Source organism: Coregonus clupeaformis, chromosome 8, assembly GCF_020615455.1.
Source record: "Coregonus clupeaformis isolate EN_2021a chromosome 8, ASM2061545v1, whole genome shotgun sequence".
Taxonomy (NCBI): domain Eukaryota; kingdom Metazoa; phylum Chordata; class Actinopteri; order Salmoniformes; family Salmonidae; genus Coregonus; species Coregonus clupeaformis.
In genome coordinates this window covers 17615232-17629668 of record NC_059199.1, presented here as the reverse complement: position 1 = coordinate 17629668, position 14437 = coordinate 17615232, and the positions used below count along the sequence as shown (strand labels likewise).

At 43.0% G+C, this 14437-nt stretch overlaps 1 non-coding gene across 1 annotated transcript; it reads left to right on the top strand.

Moving 5' to 3' along the window:
* The first annotated feature begins 580 nt into the window (after nucleotides 1-580).
* On the top strand, nucleotides 581-653 carry trnak-cuu. The gene has a single exon. It is a non-coding gene; the product is annotated as a tRNA-Lys (tRNA).
* Nucleotides 654-14437: the final 13784 nt, after the last annotated feature.

Sequence of the window (14437 nt, the reverse complement as noted above, 5' to 3'; positions counted from 1 at the left end):
CGACCCGTAGCCATGAAGTGCTTTGAAAGGCTGGTCATGGCTCACATCAACACCATTATTCCAGAAACCCTAGCCCCACTCCAATTTGTATACCGCCCCAACAGATCCACAGATCATCCAATCTCTACTGCACTCCACACTGCCCTTCCCATCTGGACTTTACTCCCATTCACTCTCCCTTAAGGAGTGAATGGGAGTAAATTGGGCGCTAGCACAAAAACACAAAATTAGCATGAATTTCGTCAACAAGAAGTACAACATTACAAATCTTTTCCGAGATGTGAGATAATGAACTTGTTCTTTGTAATATCGTATAGCCTTGTTATCGTGATATTATGTACTTTCGAGGAAAACAGGCCGGTGTCTCGACTCATACCCTGTCTTTGAGAAGGGATTACGTGACGATTAGTTTAGCAAATGCGTGACGCAACATGACAACGTGAAAGCGATTGGTCAACAGTCTGACGGGTTAAACGTTCCTCCATGCATTGCCCAATGGGATTTCTATCTCCCTTCTTTAAAATCTTTGGTAGGGGGGGTTGCAGGTTTACAAAGGGAGGGGCTGGTCTATTTGTATACAGCCCGGCTAGCTCAGTCGGTAGAGCATGAGACTCTTAATCTCAGGGTCGTGGGTTCGAGCCCCACGTTGGGCGCTGCCTTTTGAATAGTAGGTAGTTCATATTTTATTTGTCAAATGCTCCGAATACAACAGGTGTAGACTTCACCGTGAAATGCTTACATACGAGCCCTTTCCCAACAATGCAGAGTAAAAAAATAAATAAAAGGAAATAGTAACACAATAAAATAACAATAAGGAGGCTATATACAATTAGTAACGATACCGAGTCAGTATACTGAGGTACGAGGTGATTGAGGTAATATGTACATGTAGGTAGGGTGAAAGTGACTTGCCAATCAGGATTGATAAGAAACAGATAATAAACAGAGTAGCAACAGCGTGTGTGAAGAGTGTGAAAGTGTGTATATGTGTGGCGTCTGTGTGTGAGTGTGAGGCGTCAATATGCATGTGTGTGTAGGTTTTGTGTGTGTGTGTGTGTGTATATGTGTGTGTTGAGGTGTCGCTGTAGTATGTGTGAGTGTGTGGGTAGAGACCAGTCAGTGAGTTTGCATAGAGCCAGTGTAACAGTCTTATATAAAAAATATATTGATCCAAAATATACAAAACCTCCCCAGCAGTAATCTGATAACCTTGCAGCTATGGAACTTAATCCCGATTACATTCTTCACTAAATAATAAAAAATATACTTTTATAAATAAATATTATAAAACTATGAAGCCCACAGTATGAGTCATAATACCCATAAAACCATTCATTTGATCCATTGTGGATTTTAGAAACACTTCAGATAAGGGCTGTGTTTCGTGTAGGCTTAAGGCATCAATCAGCATGCTTCAGTTCGGCTAGGCAAACAGAATGAGTGTGCTTGCATAGTCCCTTAAAAGACCTTCATTTGAAAAACGAGAAAGCATTTTGCTACACCCGCAATAACATCTGCTAAATATGTGTATGTGACCAATAGAATTTGATTTTTATTTTGTTGATACCCTGCTACCAACTAGCCAGCTAGCTAGCTAGCTAGGTTGCAACGGAGCCCGCGTCACCTGGAATAGCTAACTGACATTTTCAGTGCTGTAGAAGCTGTGTTTATTACGCTCTTGTCCGGGACAATATTGGCAATCCGGAGTTCCAATGCGGCAATTGTTTGATAGCGGAGGATTACAGGAATGAGGTGGCTATGCTTAGCAAGCAAATCTCAATTCTGCCCGAATTTATGGGGAAAATGCAAATTGGAACTTTCTCGTTCTCAACTCCTATGGCTGAATGCCGCTTGGGCCTGATGGATGTTTCCCCGCCTTGTCATCTGTTCCTGTCCGAATGGCCTGTGCTACCTGGAACTTGCCTGCCAAGGAAGTCATCTCCATCTGCTTCTCCTCCTCCATCCTGTAATAAAGTAGATGGAGAACAGCAAGAAGATTGTTCCAATCAGCGCTGGTCCCATGTCACAGGTCGTGGAAACTGAATGCAGCTGCATGCTGCTAAGCGGACGGGAGTGACTGTGAGAGGTTCGGAGCAGATTGACATAAGGAATAACTTTGCTGCGCTGGTGCCTGATCTACCTGCACCTTCATTGCTGGGATTGCCTGTTTCTGTGACGGCGGTGCTGACTCCAACTACGGTGACTCCAGTAGCGGCTTCTTCGTCGAGTTAGGCTCCTTTCCCTTTCTCTGGATCTGACGGGGCACTGCCTGTTATTGCCGGGAGCAGCGGGCATACGCTATCCTGCTTCTCGTTGTGTGAGTGGTAGGAATGGGCAGATTTCTCCATTCCCTTCTCCGGCCATTGTATTGGGCAGTTCAATGGTGATACATGTCTCAGTCCCTGGAGCAAAAACGTTGTGCTAACGGGAGCACCAGTACAGGACATCAATAAGCTGCCCCCAAACATTTTAAACCAGCATCAGGAAATTGACTCTATCATAGTTCATGTTGGATTCAATTACATTACGAAGGGCAGCTCAGAACAGCTGAAGATGGATTTTAAAGAACTGATTTGGTCACTGCTTGACACCAACAAACGCCCCATAATATCTGGCCCTCTGCCCTGCCTAAATCCTGGCATTGAATGTTTCAGCAGACTTTTAGCCCTCCATAACTGGCTACAAGACTATTGCAGCTCTGTGGGTGTAACATTTATTGACAATTTTGATACCTTCTGGAAGCGAAGCATTTGGGTTCCTGAATCCTTTCACAGCATTATAAGGCTGCGTTGAGACAATGACTTATCAATGACCCAAGCCCAGCTCAGTTAATCCCTACCATTGTGTCGCTGATTTGTCATATTGCTTCAGCAAATGTACATTATCCCAGGGGCGTTGGAAGTCAATGTAAGTAGCCTAATTTATGTCCCTCTTACTGCCCTGAATGCCTCTGCTGATCCCACAGCTATTGTATGTAATAATCATGTGCCTATGAACCAGAGTTATACTCTTAGCACTGAGGCGGTGTGCCCTAGTAGGAAGTCCACTATGTGCAGCTCACCCTGCACTAACATAAATAACATGAGCATGTCTACTTCTGCTAAGCTTCCCAGTAAAGCAATGAAAACAATCAAGCATCCCAGAAAACGTGGGCTATTTTTAGCACTTAACATATGTAGCTTAAGAAACAATAATTTGTTAGTAACAGATGACATTCATATTCTGACAATCTCTGAAACTCACTTAGATAATCAATTTGATGAGACAGTGGTAGCAATACCTGGTTATAAATCTATAGAAAAGACAGAAGTGCCAAAGGTGGAGGTGTTGCTGTTTATATTCAGAACCATAATCCTGTAAAGCTTAGAGAGGTTCTCATGTTAAATACTGTTGAAGTAATATGGCTACAGGTTCATCTGCCTCACCTAAAGCCCATGCTGGTGGGAGGCTGCTATAGTCCACCAAGTGCTAACAGTCAGTATCTGGATAACGTGTGAAATGCTTGATAATGTATGTGATATCAACAGAGAGGTATATTTTCTGGGTGATTTAAATATTGACTGGCTTTCAATAGGCTGCCCACTCAAGAGAAAGCTTCAAACTGTAACTAGTGCCTGCAACCTGGTTCAGGTTATCAGTCAACCTACCAGGGTAGTTACAAACAGCACAGGAATGAAATGTATTGATCACATTTTTACTCATGCTGCAGAAATTTGCTTTAAAGCAGAATCCAAATTCATCGGATGTAGTGATTAGGGCTGTTACGGTGACCGTATTACCGCCACACTGGCGGTCACGAGTCATGAATGCAGTCAAATTCCATGTGACCGTTTAGTCACGGTAATTAGGCTTCTCCGAGCTCTGATGCTGCTGATGGTCATTAGCAGCCTACCAAACTTGCTAACTGCCTGGTACTCAGCACTCTATTGTCCCTCTAATCACTCTGACATCATTGCAAATGTGACCAAAAATCTAATCAAACACTTAATGAAAGCCCATGAGCTCATGTTGCGCAACATTTATATAGGCTATGCAATTGTGTGAGAAAACAGAGTGATGGCTTCTATTAAAAAGAGGAGGATCCCATCAGCTTTATATAGGCCTACTATATTTATATCTCAACTTTCCTAATATTAAGCACATTGTTTGTCTTTACAACAGGAGTATAGCCTACCTGGCTGGCATGAAAATGAACCACGGGAAAAGCGTCCTCCATTTGCTATTTAAGTGCATAGAAGACATGTTTTTTTTCACCTGCCCTCGTTTCGAGACAGGTGCATGATAATGGTTCATTGTAAATCAAAACAAATTTCCCACATTTTATTTAGTATATGTAAAGACAAGATTAAATCAAGAATAGTCTGATGGGTGACAATATTAGCTTATCACTTGTGAATGATATATTACCACTTCTGAATGATGCCCAGCGTAAGGCAAGAAACAATGCATACTTTTTTTGCGACTTTTTTAAATCATAGTCCCACACCACATGTAGCCTAGCCCATAGGACTATATGTTTTGATAAGGTTTGTATCACAACTAAAGTGGCCAAATAACTTCTTAAAATTAAGCACATGAATCCGCACTGGCATACACACGCAGCGCATGAGTTTCAAGTTTGGGGAAGATCATTTTCACCATAAAAATTATAATAAAAGCATTACATGCATAATTTGCGGTCACTTTTGATAATGGTGTTTTCCGCTAATGGAACACTCGCGCTTATAGCCTACTGCCGTGTGCGCATTGCTGCGCTTATAATGTGAAGAAAAAGCCTAATAGTTTATCAACATTATAAGATAAATGTTCTGATCTGTTGCGTCAGCCTCATTGCGTTAAAAATGTTTTTTGGTGCTAGTGGTTGTATTAATTTGGGATCTATTGCATCCCACAACTGTCCCAGACTATTTTTGGAATATTTATTTCTCGCACAGAATAGGTCAACTTTTGTACTATGGGGGATAGTAGATTGACATAGGCTAGTGCTTTTGCTGTTCGTTAGGCCTACTCATCTTGTTGGCTGACGAAAAGTAAATGTGGACAGTTCTTCCAATATCTTCAATATGCACCTTGGAACTGGATAAGGACGCGCGCAGTTGCGTCCCCCACATGTCTGTCTTCACTTGTAGCCTGTGAGAAAGACCCGATCACGTGACGAAGAGCCATGTGAGTGAGAAGTGCTTCGGAGCATGTAGCACAGCAGGGAGAAGGGAATTTAAATTATTATATTAAGCCCAAGGTCACAACGGACACTGGCCGCAAAAGGCATGGATTTTTTTAGGGGGCATTACGGACACACAAAGGGGATGCCGCTGGGAAATTCGAGGCATTATCAAGTGCTTGTCAAATTGTGAATCACAACTAAAGTTACATAACTCTAAGCATATAGGAGTACCTGTTTCTTTGTTAACCGCTCAACACAGAATAGCCGCATATGTGCACTCCCTCAAATCCTTTTGAGAAAATATCCTTTCTATTTTATTTAGCTTTGTTCAATTGTATTCTTCATACTATAAAATACCATAAAATAATGCCACGGAATTCTAAGCAAATCTTGTCTGCTAAATTAGTGTAACCCACAGCCATATGGCATAGCCAGATCAGGACCTAACATCAGAGTATGCTATTCTGTTCTTATGAAATAGACTACATTTTCTTCATATCATGATTCTTTAGACCTGTCTAAAATAAATAATGGATTTATTGTGAAGGTGTAGAATATATTACATGGATTTATTTTAACTTTTTAAAATGTAGATGTTACAAAGGTCTGCAGCATCAGTGGCTTGTAGGCTATGTGTGGAAGCCAGGAGATGCTTAATTAACAGTCAATTACCGTGAGACTGGCAGTTATTTACTTGACAACCACCGGCTGACGAAATTTAGTGACCGCCACAGCAATAGTAGTGATCACAATATAATAGCCATATCAAGGAAAACCAAAGGTCCAAAGGCTGGGCCTAATATAGTATATAAGAGGTCATACAATACGTTTTATAGTGATTCCTATATTGTTGATGTGAATAATATTTGTTGGTCTGTGGTGTGTAATGAGGAGCAACCAGACGCTGCACTTGACACATTTATGAAATTGCTTATCCCAGTTACTAATAAGCATGCACCCATTAAGAAATGACTGTAAAAACTGTTAAATCCCTGTGGCTTGATGAGGAATTGAAAAATTGTATGTTTGATAGGGATGGCAAATAAGTCTGGCTGCACAACTGACTGGCAAACGTCCTACAAATTGAGAAATCCTGTAACTAAACTGAATAAAAATTAAACTACACTATGAAATCAAGATAAATGACAAAGAATGGTAGTAAAAAGCTTTGGAGCACCTTAAATGAAATTATGGGCAATCATTGAATCAGATGGCTCATTCATCACAAAACCCACTAACTACTTTAATGATTTTTTAATTGGCAAGATTATCCAATTTAGGCATGACATGCCAGCAACAAACGCTGACACTACACATCCAAGTATAACTGATACAATTATGAAAGACAAGCATTGTAATATTTGAATTCCGTAAAGTGAGTATAGAAGAAGTTACATTTTTTGCTGTTGTCTATCAACAATGACAAGCTAACAACTTGGATGGAAAATGACTGAGGATAATAGCGGACGATATTGCCACTCCTATTTGCCATATATTCAATCTAAGCCTATTAGAAAGTGAGTGCCCTCAGGTCTGGAGGGAAGCAAAAGTCATTCCGCTACCCAAGAATAGTAAAGCTCCCTTTACTGGCTCAAATAGCCGACCAATCAGCCTGTTACCAATACTTAGAAAACCTTTGGAAAAAATGGTGTTTGACCAGATACAATGTTATTTTACTGTAAACAAATTGACAACAGACTTTCTGCACGCTTAGGGAAAGACATTCAACAAGCACTTACATTTACATTTACATTTACGTCATTTAGCAGACGCTCTTATCCAGAGCGACTTACAAATAGGTGCATTCACCTTATAGCCAGTGGGATAACAACTTTTTGGGGTTGGAGTAAGGGGGGGGGGGGGGTAGAAGGATTACTTTATCCTGTCCCAGGTATTCCTTAAAGAGGTGGGGTTTCAAATGTCTCCGGAAGGTGGTGAGTGACTCCGCTGTCCTGGCGTCGTGAGGGAGCTTGTTCCACCATTGAGGTGCCAGGGCAGCGAACAGTTTTGACTGGGCTGAGCGGGAACTATGCTTCCGCAGAGGTAGGGGAGCCAGCAGGCCAGAGGTGAATGAACGCAGTGCCCTCGTTTGGGTGTAGGGACTGATCAGAGCCTGAAGGTACGGAGGTGCCGTTCCCCTCACAGCTCCGTAGGCAAGCACCATGGTCTTGTAGCAGATGCGAGCTTCAACTGGAAGCCAGTGGAGGAGGAGCGGGGTGACGTGAGAGAACTTGGGAAGGTTGAACACCAGACGGGCTGCGGCATTCTGGATGAGTTGTAGGGGTTTAATGGCACAGGCAGGGAGCCCAGCCAACAGCGAGTTGCAGTAATCCAGACGGGAGATGACAAGTGCCTGGATTAGGACCTGTGCCGCTTCCTGTGTAAGGCAGGGTCGTACTCTCCGAATGTTGTAGAGCATGAACCTACAGGATCGGGTCACCGCCTTGATGTTAGCGGAGAACGACAGGGTGTTGTCCAGGGTCACGCCAAGGCTCTTCACACTCTGGGAGGAGGACACAACGGAGTTGTCAACCGTGATGGCGAGATCATGGAACAGGCAGTCCTTCCCGGGAGGAAGAGCAGCTCCGTCTTGCCAAGGTTCAGCTTGAGGTGGTGATCCGTCATCCATACTGATATGTCTGCCAGACATGCAGAGATGCGATTCGCCACCTGGTTATCAGAAGGGGGAAAGGAGAAGATTAGTTGTGTGTCGTCAGCGTAGCAATGATAGGAGAGGCCATGTGAGGATATGACAGAGCCAAGTGACTTGGTGTATAGCGAGAATAGGAGAGGGCCTAGAAATGAGCCCTGGGGGACACCAGTGGTGAGAGCACGTGGTGCGGAGACAGCTTCTCGCCATGCCACTTGGTAGGAGCGACCGGTCAGGTAGGACGCAATCCAAGAGTGAGCCGCGCCGGAGATGCCCAGCTCGGAGAGGGTGGAGAGGAGGATCTGATGGTTCACAGTATCAAAGGCAGCAGACAGGTCTAGAAGGACAAGAGCAGAGGAGAGAGAGTTAGCTTTAGCAGTGCGGAGAGCCTCCGTGACACAGAGAAGAGCAGTCTCAGTTGAATGACCAGTCTTGAAACCTGACTGGTTTGGATCAAGAAGGTCATTCTGAGAGAGATAGCAAGAGAGTTGGCTAAAGACGGCACGCTCAATAGTTTTGGAGAGAAAAGAAAGAAGGGATACTGGTCTGTAGTTGTTGACATCAGAGGGATCGAGTGTTGGTTTTTTTGAGAAGGGGTGCAACTCTCGCTCTCTTGAAGACGGAAGGGACATAGCCAGCGGTCAAGGATGAGTTGATCAGCGAGGTGAGGTAAGGGAGAAGGTCACCGGAGATGGTCTGGAGAAGAGAGGAGGGGATAGGGTCAAGCAGGCAGGTTGTTGGGCGGCCTGCCATCACAAGTCGCAAGATTTTATCTGGAGAGAGAGGGGAGAAAGAAGTCAAAGCATAGGGTAGGGCAGTGTGAGCAGGACCAGCGGTGTCATTTGACTTAACAAACGAGGATCGGATGTCGTCAACCTTCTTTTCAAAATGGTTGACGAAGTCATCCACAGAGAGGGAGGGGGGTTCAGCAGGGAGGAGAATGTGGCAAAGAGCTTCCTAGGGTTAGAGGCAGATGCTTGGAATTTAGAGTGGTAGAAAGTGGCCTTAGCAGCAGAAACAGATGAAGAAAATGTAGAGAGGAGGGAGTGAAAAGATGCCAGGTCCGCAGGGAGTCTAGTTTTCTTCCATTTCCGCTCAGCTGCCCGGAGCTCTGTTCTGTGAGCTCGCAATGAGTCATCAAGCCACGGAGCTGGAGGGGAGGAACGAGCCGGCCGGGAGGATAGGGGACATAGAGAGTCAAAGGATGCAGAAAGGGAGGAGAGGAGGGTTGAGGAGGCAGAATCAGGAGATTGGAGGGAGAAGGTTTGAGCAGAGGGAAGAGATGATAGGATGGAAGAGGAGAGAGTAGCGGGAGAGAGAGAGCGACGGTTGCGACGGCGCATTACCATCTGTGTAGGGGCAGAGTGAGTAGTGTTGGAGGAGAGGGAGAGAGAAAAGGATACAAAGTAGTGGTCGGAGACTTGGAGGGGAGTTGCACAAATGACTGATGATTGGCTAAGAGAAATTGATGATAAAAAGATTATGGGGCTGTTTTGTTAGAATTCAGTGCGGCTTTTGACATTATCGATCATAGTCTGCTGCTGGAAAAACGTATGCGTTATGGCTTTACACACCCTGCTATATTGTGGATAAAGAATTACCTGTCTAACAGAACACAGAGGGTGTTCTTTAATGGAAGCCTCTCCAACATAATCCAGGTAGAATCAGGAATTCCCCAGGGCAGCTGTTTAGGCCTTTACTTTTTTCAATCTTTACTAACGACATGCCACTGGCTTTGAGTAAAGCCAATGTGTCTATGTATGCGGATGACTCAACACTATACACATCAGCTACTACAGCGACTGAAATGACTGCATCACTTAACAAAGAGCTGCAGTTAGTTTCAGAATAGGTGTCAAGGAATAAGTTAGTCCTAAATATTTCAAAAACTAAAAGCATTGAATTTGGGACAAGTCATTAACTAAACCCTAAACCTCAACTAAATTTTGTAATGAATAATGTGGAAATTGAGCAAGTTGACATGACTAAACTGCTTAGAGTAAACCTGGATTGTAAACTGTCATGGTCAAAACATGTTGATACAACAATAGCTAAGATGGGGAGAAGTCTGTCCATAATAAAGCGCTGCTCTGCCTTCTTGACAACACTGTCAACAAGACAGGTCCTACAGGCCCAAGTTTTATCGCACCTGGACTACTGTTCAGTTGTGTGGTCAGGTGCCACAGAGAGGGACTTAGGACAATTGCAATTGGCTCAGAACAGGGCGGGGCGGCTGGCCCTTAAATGTACACGGAGAGCTAACATTAATGATATGTCAAACTCTCATGGCTCAAAGTGGAGGAGAGATTGACTTCATCACTACTTGTTTTTGTTAGAGGTGTTGACAAGCTGAATGCACTGAGCTGTCTGTTTAAACTGCTAGCACACAGCTCGGACACTCATGCATACCCCACAAGACATGCCACCAGAGGTCTCTTCACAATCCCCAAGTCCAGAACAGACTATGGGAGGCGCACAGTACTACATAGAGCCATGACTACATGGAACTATATTCCAAATCAGGTAACTGATGCAAGCAGTAGAATCAGATTCAAAAAACATAAAAATACACCTTATGGAACAGCGCGGACTGTGAAGAGACACACACACAGTTAGACACACACATACACACACGGGCGCTAGCACACACACTCTACACACACGTACATTGTAATATTGTTGTATAGTGGTATCATACATTTTGTGTTGTGGATACAGTGGGGGGAAAAAGTATTTAGTTAGCCACCAATTGTGCAAGTTCTCCCACTTAAAAAGATGAGAGAGGCCTGTAATTTTCATCATAGGTACACGTCAACTATGACAGACAAAATGAGAAAAGAAATTCCATAAAATCACATTGTAGGATTTTTAATGAATTTATTTGCAAATTATGGTGGAAAATAAGTATTTTGTCAATAACAAAAGTTTCTCAATACTTTGTTATATACCCTTTGTTGGCAATGATACAGGTCAAACGTTTTCTGTAAGTCTTCACAAGGTTTTCACACACTGTTGCTGGTGTAACCCTCTCACCAGGCTCGAATTTGACTCTCACAATATTACCTTATTTAGAATATCTGAACAGCATGGGATATTAGGTGAGAAGGACATCTCCAATAAGAATCCCTATTGTAAACTTGCTAGGGTGAATGACAAATAGGGTATTAACTTCAGATAGAATGATTATAGACTTGGTTATTATTATAAGGATATGCTTTCCCATGCATTAAATAAAACTGAAACAGTAAATGACTCCACCAATACAACAGACATAAGGTTCAATATCTATATTAATCACATTTTCAATGTATCACATCAAAAGAAATAAAAATAATAAACCCCAATGATTTTTCCACAACCCATGTCCAAATTATTTGCAAGCTTGCTTAAACCCTGGGCGCGCGTTGGAGCTCATAAAAAAAATGACGACATACATAAAGTCCCGAAGTCCACCCCACATTTGTAGTTACTCACTACTTGTAGATAATGCCTCAGCAAAATATAGTAGTTCCGTGCAGGTGTCCTCACAAGATCCACAGCGAACACAGCTATCAATGCAGCCAGTACTCCGTAGCAGCAACAGACATCCGTTGGAAACCCGAACTCGTTGATCGTCACAAGCAATTCTCTCCAAGTCTTGCACGATGCTAGGCTAACCTCTAGGATGTCGAATGTCTCCACAATGCGACGGCAGCTTCAGTCTCTACTAGGTCTTTCTTAACGAAATAATAAACACTCTCTTATATAAATAAAATCAGGATTTCCATTTAAAAAAACTCTGTAGGTATGGTTTTGTTCTCTCTTTATCGTTTCCTTTGGTCGTTTTTCCTTCACCAACCCCACTAACGTCTCTCCTCTCTGTTCTTTCAACCTTTCCCTCTCTTTTTCTTTCCCAGCAACCAGTCCACTCTCCCATTGGCCACAACTTAACAAGTTACCTCATTGGTCAAAACTTTAACGAGATACGTGGGAAACTTAAACTTAAAAGTAAACCAACCTATTCACTTGTACATTTTTTTAAAAACATTGCTTCAAAAGAAATGCATTAATGACATTACAAATCAGGAGCTATTCGATCACCTTTTAAATCTAATACCAATGAATTATAACAAATAAACTCTATACTTGGTTTTAGCAAGGTATTACACTGGTATTTTGGCCCATTCCTCCATGCAGATCTCCTCTAGAGCAGTGATGTTTTGGGGCTGTCGCTGGGCAACACGGACTTTCAACTCCCTCCAAAGATTTTCTATGGGGTTGAGACCTGGAGACTGGCTAGGCCACTCCAGGACCTTGAAATGTTTCTTACGAAGCCACTCCTTCGTTGCCCGGGAAGTGTGTTTGGGATCATTGTCATGCTGAAAGACCCAGCCACGTTTCATCTTCAATGCCCTTGCTGATGGAAGGAGGTTTTCACTCAAAATCTCACGATACATGGCCCCATTCATTCTTTCCTTTACACGGATCAGTCGTCCTGGTCCCTTTGCAGAAAAACAGCCCCAAAGCATGATGTTTCCACCCCCATGCTTCACAGTAGGTATGGTGTTCTTTGGATGCAACTCAGCATTCTTTGTCCTCCAAACACGACAAGTTGAGTTTTTACCAAAAAGTTCTATTTTGGTTTCATCTGACCATATGACAGTCTCCCAATCCTCTTCTGGATCATCCAAATGCACTCTAGCAAACTTCAGACGGGCCTGGACATGTACTGGCTTAAGCAGGGGGGACACGTCTTGCACTGCAGGATTTGAGTCCCTGGCGGCGTAGTGTGTTACTGATGGTAGGCTTTGTTACTTTGGTCCCAGCTCTCTGCAGGTCATTCACTAGGTCCCCCCGTGTGGTTCTGGGATTTTTGTTCACCGTTCTTGTGATCATTTTGACCCCACGGGGTGAGATCTTGGCCCCAGATCGAGGGGAGATTATCAGTGGTCTTGTATGTCTTCCATTTCCTAATAATTGCTCCCACAGTTGATTTCTTCAAACCAAGCTGCTTACCTATTGCAGATTCAGTCTTCCCAGCCTGGTGCAGGTCTACAATTTTGTTTCTGGTGTCCTTTGACAGCTCTTTGGTCTTGGCCATAGTGGAGTTTGGAGTGTGACTGTTTGAGGTTGTGGACAGGTGTCTTTTATACTGATAACAAGTTCAAAAGGTGCCATTAATACAGGTAACGAGTGGAGGACAGAGGAGCCTCTTAAAGAAGAAGTTACAGGTCTGTGAGAGCCAGAAATCTTGCTTGTTTGTAGGTGACCAAATACTTATTTTCCACCATAATTTGCAAATAAATTCATTAAAAATCCTACAATGTGATTTTCTGGAGAAAAAAATTCTCAATTTGTCTGTCATAGTTGACTTGTACCTATGATGAAAATTACAGGCCTCTCTCATCTTTTTAAGTGGGAGAACTTGCACAATTGGTGGCTGACTAAATACTTTATTTCCCCACTGTATGCTGGTTAAAAGTATAATTAAAGAAATGCACACATTTTTTTGCCACGCATATATAGTCCATATATTTAGCTTTTTAATTGAACCATGTGTAGTACATCTAATAGAGACAATGAGAAATTCATGGTTCAACAAGACAACATAGCCATCAAAAGGGTAGAAATTTATCATTGCACTTATGTCACAGTACTTTACAGCTTTGATTGGATACATAGAATATATGACAAAGGGTGATGTAATTATCTGATTTACTGTAGATTTGAATAGTTTAATCAGGAGTGAAGTATGGTTATAAGTCCAATGTGAAAATCTCAATTGAGGATTTCTTTATGAAGGAGGTGTTATTCATATACCCTTCTCACACTAAATAATCAATATATTATACTGAACAAAAATATAAATGCAACATGTAAAGTGTTGGTCCCATGTTTCATGAGCTGAAATAAAAGATCCCAGAAATGTTCAGTTCGCACAAAAAGCTTATTTCTCTCAGAATTGGTGCACCAATTTGTTTACATCCCTGTTAGTGAGTATTTCTCCTTTGCCAAGATAATCCATCCACCTGACAGGTGTGGCATATCAAGAAGCTGATTAAACAGCACACCTTGTGCTGGGGACAATAACAGGCCACTTTAAAATGTGCAGTTTTGTCACACGACACAATGTCACAGATGTCTCAAGTTTTGAGGGAGCGTGCAGTTGGCATGCTGACTGCAGGAATGGCCACCAGAGCTGTTGCAAGATAATTTAATGTTCATTTCTCTACCATAAGCCGCCTCCAATGTCGTTTTAGAGAATTTGGCCGTAAGTGCAACTGGCCTCACAACCGCAGACCACGTGTAACCACGCCAGCCCCTCCACATCCGGCCTCTTCACCTGCGGGATCGTCTGAGATCAGACACCTGGATAGCTGATGAAACTGTGGGATTGCACAACTGAAGAATATCTGCACACACTGTAAGAAAAAGTCGCAGGGAAGCCCATCTGCGTGCTCGTTGTACTCACCAAGGTCTTGACCTGACTGCAGTTCGGCATCGTAACTGACTTCAGTGGGCAAATGCTCACCTTCGATGGCCCCTGGCACGCTGAATAAGTGTGCTCTTCACGGATGAATCTCGCGTTGCGTTGCCGAGTGGTTTGCTGATGTCAATGTTGTGAACAGAGTGCCCCATGGTGG